General features: G+C 30.0%; 1 non-coding gene across 1 annotated transcript; it reads left to right on the top strand.

The window, feature by feature from the left end:
• Nucleotides 1-5,159: 5,159 nt before the first annotated feature.
• TRNAH-GUG (transfer RNA histidin (anticodon GUG)) lies at nucleotides 5,160-5,231 on the top strand. Its single transcript has one exon. It is a non-coding gene; the product is annotated as a tRNA-His (tRNA).
• Nucleotides 5,232-6,338: the final 1,107 nt, after the last annotated feature.

Here is a 6,338-nt window from a genome sequence, read left to right as displayed (position 1 = left end):
AAGGGGTCAAATGATACTAATTAAAATTTGAGGTTATCGTTTATTTTCATTTCACTTGTGTACTTCCTCAAAAGAATATCTTAATTGTGCTTGATTGAAAGGATGATCGATCATGGGCATTTTAGTAATTTGACCTCTAAAAGGCCCCAACTGAATGATGCCATTACATGTATTTGTTCAACATTATAATATAAAGAAAAAAGTTTATATAGAGCTGAGGCACTAAATAATCAAATTGGATCAAATTGTAGCGCACTTGAAAAGTTTCACTAGACGATGTATTGATGTCCAAATATTTTCAAATTGATTATCTTGACATCAAGATACATGGAGAAATAAAAAAGATTTCAAGTTTTTGATTGTCAATTTTCAAGATTTTCAAATTTTTATAGATCTGCTCGATCTACGTTACTTTTAGAGATTTAAATTTTATAATTAGATATGAAAATATATTTGAAGGCTATCACAAAGATTTTTAGTATTGAAACCACATTTCTTAACACTCCTTGAATTTGCACTCTATTTTGATTGTTTAGCGCTTCGGCTCTATACAAATCACACCCTAATATAAACGCAGATTAATAATGAGGATCAACTAGGAGTATTTTTGTTGTTTAGACTTCAAATGCCTTGAGTGTATTAGATGACATAAATGCGCCTTTTGTTTTTCATTAGGAATTTTAAACAATGTGTTCTTTATTTGCAACTCTGAATAAGTTGTGTTATTTTCACTATTCAATTGGTCAAGTTAGAAAAATTCTAAATTTAATTTTGAAGAATATGATTTAGCTCCAAGAGAAATTTAGCTCCTTACTTCACTGATAACTTAAGTCTCCAATCCTATTTCTTTTTTCTTTTTGTCTTTTTTTCTGAAATTATTTAACTTATCACAAAGGAGCAAATATAGATAGATTAAAATTGAGAAAATTTACAAATCAATTCCAGACCATAGACACCATTAAGCCATGTCCCATTAGCCTCCACCAAATCCCAATCGGCCGCTTGCTTAGCAAGCATGCCAGCCTCCCCACTAAGCTCTTTATAGATATGCAAAATGGAAATAACAAATCTTGACCTCATATCCTGAATTTCAAACAACATAGTTCTTAAATCCAAAGAATTCTTGGTTCCATTTTTGCACCATCTATTTGCATTTAGGGAGTCGACCACTAGTATTTATTTATTTATTTATAACATTAACACAAGCTATACTACCACTAGTATTCTCCTTCATATTTTTTAATCTATGTATAATAGCTATCAACTTCGCCTCATTCACCATTGCTACACCACAGGATCCTCAAAAGAATGAGGGATGAAGAATGAGGACTTCATCCCTTGATCCGCCTTATTCACCATTACTACACTCCATGGTCCTTAAAGTTTCTTTTTTTTGTGAATCGGAAATTGGTGATTCCTCTTTGCTATTTCTCTCTCTCTTGCTGAGCTTATGAGAAGATCGGATTTGCATGAAAGAAGACTTCCTTGAACAAACCAGACATAGACGTGCTCATTCCAGCTCGGATGTAGAGGCATTGAGGCAGCCCAACTTCCTTTTTTTTTATTTTTTTTTATTTTTTATTTTTTATTTTTTATTTTTATTTTTTTTATTATTTATTATTATTTATTATTATTTTTGACACGAGTACTCAATTTTACTGTTCAAGGAAAAATTACAAGAAGCTCAAAGAAAAAGAACATCAGAAACTAGAAGGGACTGAAGCACTACACTTCTTAGCAAGTGAGTCGGTTCTATCATTTGCCACCCTATAGACAGCCAAACTTTATACAAGGGAAAAATCCAAAATCCCTAAAGACTTTTTTTTTTTCTTTTTTTTTGCATTGCCTTGTTATACTTGCGTATTCTATTTGCTTTTTTTTTTTTAAAAGTGTGTAGTTTTCTTTGATGTCCAAGACCTCATGCTTTATATTAGTTTATATAATATTTTTACTTTGGGGATAGGCATCTAAAAAGATTTGAACAAACCAGTTTTCCATCTATATTTATTTGCTAGTTATTAAATTTCTAATTTGATTTTATAGTTTTAATGCCTTATGCGCTTAAAGCATTCGACTAATTCAAAAAAGATCAATCGTAGCATATTCCTTTTTATTTTGGATTTAATTTCTTCTTCCTTTAATTTGTTAGATGCTTTAAAATAAATGTACATTTACCCCTATCTAAGAGTATTTTTAGGACCCAAGATTTGGAGATGTAACTTTTGAGTAACCCAAAAAAAAAAATATCAAATTTACCTTACAAAAGTATGAAGGTGATCAAATAACCGAAAATTTACAACTAAAATGTTCTCCTCTAAATTTCATTATAGTTAGGTACCTCTTAAAAAAAATATTGATAAAATTCAAATTGCTTCTATTCACTTTTAGGAACCCTAAATAATAAGGGCCAGTTTTGGTAATTTATCATCATTTTAGGCCGAATCAAATGCAATAAAATCCCTGGTTGTTGGACGTTAGTAACATGGAATTGCCAAATGATGATTATACCCTAGTTGTTTAGGATTGGCAACATGAAACTCACTTTTTCATCATCAATTGTTCTATTTTTTCGAATATGGAACAATGAGGAATACTACCATCATTTGGCTTGAAAATTTTATCGCCAAATTACCAAACTGCCTCTGATTGTTCAATCTTCCCAACCCCAAGTTTTAAAGAAATTCTTCAATACACTATATATATCAGCTTCGAAGAAATGACATCCCAAGGTTTATCCTGGTTATGCCAAAATCTGGTTATTGAGAAATAGCTCTTTGGATAGAAGATAATACTGAGGTTATGTAAAATCCCTCATTTGGGTTATCTATTTGCGTAAATTGGGTTTATACTATTTAGGACACATTTAATAGGTATGAAACATTTTCATACAAAATATTTTATGTGAAAATTACCTTACACATATTTGGTATGCAACAATACTTATAAAAAATTTTCCCATTATAAAAAGTTTTACCAAAATTTTAGAGAGAAACTATATCAAATTTTAAGAGAGAAACTATCTAAAATTTTTAGAGAGAAACCATCTCGACATTTTTAGAGATTAAACTTTAAGTTTGATATAGTTTCTCTCCAAATATTTTGAACTAGTTTCTCTCCCTAAAAATTTGAAATTTCATATGGTTGAAAATTTCTCCCTCTAAAAATTTTGAGATAGTTTCTATCTCAAAAAAATTTCATGCAATTTCTCTTTCTAAAATTTGATATAGTTTCTCTCACTAAACTTTACCTCTCTAAAACTTAAAATTTGAAAAAATTTCTCAAAAAAATTTGAGATAGTTTATCTCTCTAATTTTTTTAAGTAATTTCTTTCTCTAAAACTTGATATCGTTTCACTCTATAAAATTTTAAGATATTTTCTCTCTAAAACTTGAAATTTGATATAATTTATCTCTCTATAATTTTTGAGATAGTTCTCTCTCCAAAAAGTTTGAGGTTACTTCTCTCTCTAAATTTTGATGTAGTTTCTCTCTGTAAAACTTAAAATTTATAGAGAGGGAAACTATAAATTTTAAGATAGGTACTCTCTAAAAAAATTTAGGTGGTTTCACTATCCAAAATTTGATATAGTTTCTCTCTCTAAAATTTTAAGATAGTCTTTTTCCAAAGCTTAAAATTTGAGTTAAATTCTCTTTAAAAACTTTGAGATGTTTTCTCTCTCTAAATATTTAGGTATTTTTTCTCTCTCTAAAATTTTAATATACTTTCTCTCTCTAGAACTTGAAATTTAAGATAGTTTCTCTCTCTACAAATTTTGATATAGTTTCTCTCCCAAAACGTTTTTAGATATTTTCTCTCTCTCAAATTTGATATGGTTTTGCTTTCTAAAATCCTTGAAATAGTTTCTCTCTAAAAAATTCTAATAGTTTCTCTATCTAGAATTTGATATATTTTTTCTCTCTAAAATTTTAAGATACTTTATTCGTCTAAAATTTATAATTTGATATAATTTCTCTCTTTCAATTTTTTTTAGAAAGGTTCTGTCTCTAATTTTTTTATATAATTTTTCTCTAGAATGTGATATTGTTTCTCTCTCTAAAATTGTAAGATACTTTCTCTCTCTAAATTTTTGTAGTAGTTTTCCTCTCTAAAATTTGATATAATTTCTCTTTTTAAAATTTTAAGATACTTTCTCTCTCTAAAACTAAAAATTTGAGGTGATTTCTCTATCTAAATTGTGTGGATGTTTATGTAAAATTAATTGTATTTAATAAAGTGGGAAGCTCTTATGTGTGAAAATAGGATCGTCACAAGTTATATTCCCTTTTTGATGCTAACACAAAACAATGTTTTGGATAACTCTATTTTTTTCTTAGCTTTGTATACCTATGTTTTCGCCCTCTTTCTTGATTACATAAAACATGATTATGTATCCAAAAAGTTGCCAAACATTTATTTTTTACGGGATAATATGGTTATACAAAACTACGTTTTGTTTACCGTAGGATCATCGACTGATTTATGAGGGAGTAAGTGCATTGGGTGCCTGCTGCAAGAGAATAGAATACCCGCTTAATAAAAACCTGCGACCCACTAACCTGATTATAAAGGGGCCGATTTCTATAAGGTTGTAACATTATATAATTAAAATAAGGTGGACTTCCATACTTTGTCATGAGACATAATTTTCGAGTAAAATTTTTTAGTGTCTCCAGAAATAGTTCAAATTAAGCAAATCTATAAATGTATAAAAATGTTGAAAATAGACGGTCCAAATAATATGTTGCAAGATACGTTATTTTTGGAATTTAAAATCTCTTTTTCTTTTCTTAGTTTCTAGATCTATACAACTCATTGTCAAGATGATCAATTAAATGTTTTTCCAACATCAAAACAAACATTTTCTAAGAATTTTAGAAGTGCACATTAATTTTAAATTTTAAAAGGTGTCAACCTTGTGAAAACTATTTCTTAATATAAAAGATGATTCATAATTACAAACACAAAGGATTCATGGTTCCAATGCTTTTCAAATTTTAAAGAAAAGTCCACATTTCCCGCTCTTGTGTTTATGTAACGCACAGGCACCCACATCAAAGATCTCAAAGAGAGAGAAGAAGGATACATATTTGCAGGAGGTGAGGAGTTAAAATTGTAAATTTTGTTAAGTTATTTACTACATGTTTTAGTAGCATCAAGTGGTGGCTGTAGTTTAGTGGTGAGAATTCCACGTTGTGGCCGTGGAGACCTGGGCTCGAATCCCAGCAGCCACATCTTTGCATCTTTTTTTATACATCCTGTTTTGCTCAGTTTTTAGGACTTTCATTTTATACATCCTGTTTTGCTCAGTTTTAGGACTTTTTTTTTATACATCCTGTTTTGCTCAGTTTCAGGACTTTTTTATACATCCTGTTTTGCTCAGTTTTACAAACAGCACTCTTTACTATGAGAATCTTTGTTACAAGTGAGGTAGGGCTGTTAATGCGCCACGCCGGGCCTGTTAACAGGCCGCTAACATTCCTGGTTTTAGGCTGGCTTTACGAACAGAACTCTTTACTGTATACTATAAGAATCTTTATTACAAGTGAGGTAGGGCTGTTAATGCGCCGGGCCGGGCCTGTTAACAGGCCGCTAACATGCCTGGTTTTAGGCTGGCCTTGGGTTGCACTGCCATAATCATTGGTGCTTACAGGCTGGCCCGTAAATTTTGCTCAGCCTGCCTGGCCCAGTAAGCCTGAAAATAACTCAGGTCATTCCAAATAAATCCCTGCCAGGCCCATTTAGCCTTCTTTTTTTCAAAAAAAAAAAATCTTCACTCTTAGAACTTTTCTTGTTTGTAGTAAATCAAAAATATAAATATAAATGCATGCAAAAATATTTTTTAGAAAATTTAAACCCCATTATCTCTTTAGAAACCCAATCTCTCTTTTTCTCTTTAAAAACCCAAGAAAAATTTCTAAAAAATATTGTAATATATATATATATATATATATATATATATATATATATATATATATATATATATATATATATATATATATATATATATATATATATATATATATATATGAGTAACAATCCTATAGGACCCTCCCCCACCGATGTGTGTAGGACCCAAAGGATCACCATTAAAGTTGGTAAAGATCTCTAAAAAAATTATCACATGAGTGTGAGACTTGATTTTTCTAAAGATTTGAGCCAACTTTAATGGTGATCCTTTGGGGGTCCTGCATACATGGATGGGAGAGGGTCATATATGATCATTTCTCTCTCTCTCTCTCTCTCTCTCTCTCTATATATATATATATATATATATATATATAGAGAGAGAGAGAAAAGCTTGAAGGGTGAGATAAAGAAAAAAAAAGAATAAAAGGTAA

This window comes from Amborella trichopoda, chromosome 8 (assembly GCF_054954075.1).
Source record: "Amborella trichopoda isolate Santa Cruz 75 chromosome 8, AtrichopodaSantaCruz75HAP2 v2.0, whole genome shotgun sequence".
Taxonomy (NCBI): Eukaryota; Viridiplantae; Streptophyta; class Magnoliopsida; order Amborellales; family Amborellaceae; genus Amborella; species Amborella trichopoda.
The sequence above is the reverse complement of the archived record's forward strand: the minus strand, read 5'-3'. Positions and strand labels throughout refer to the sequence as shown.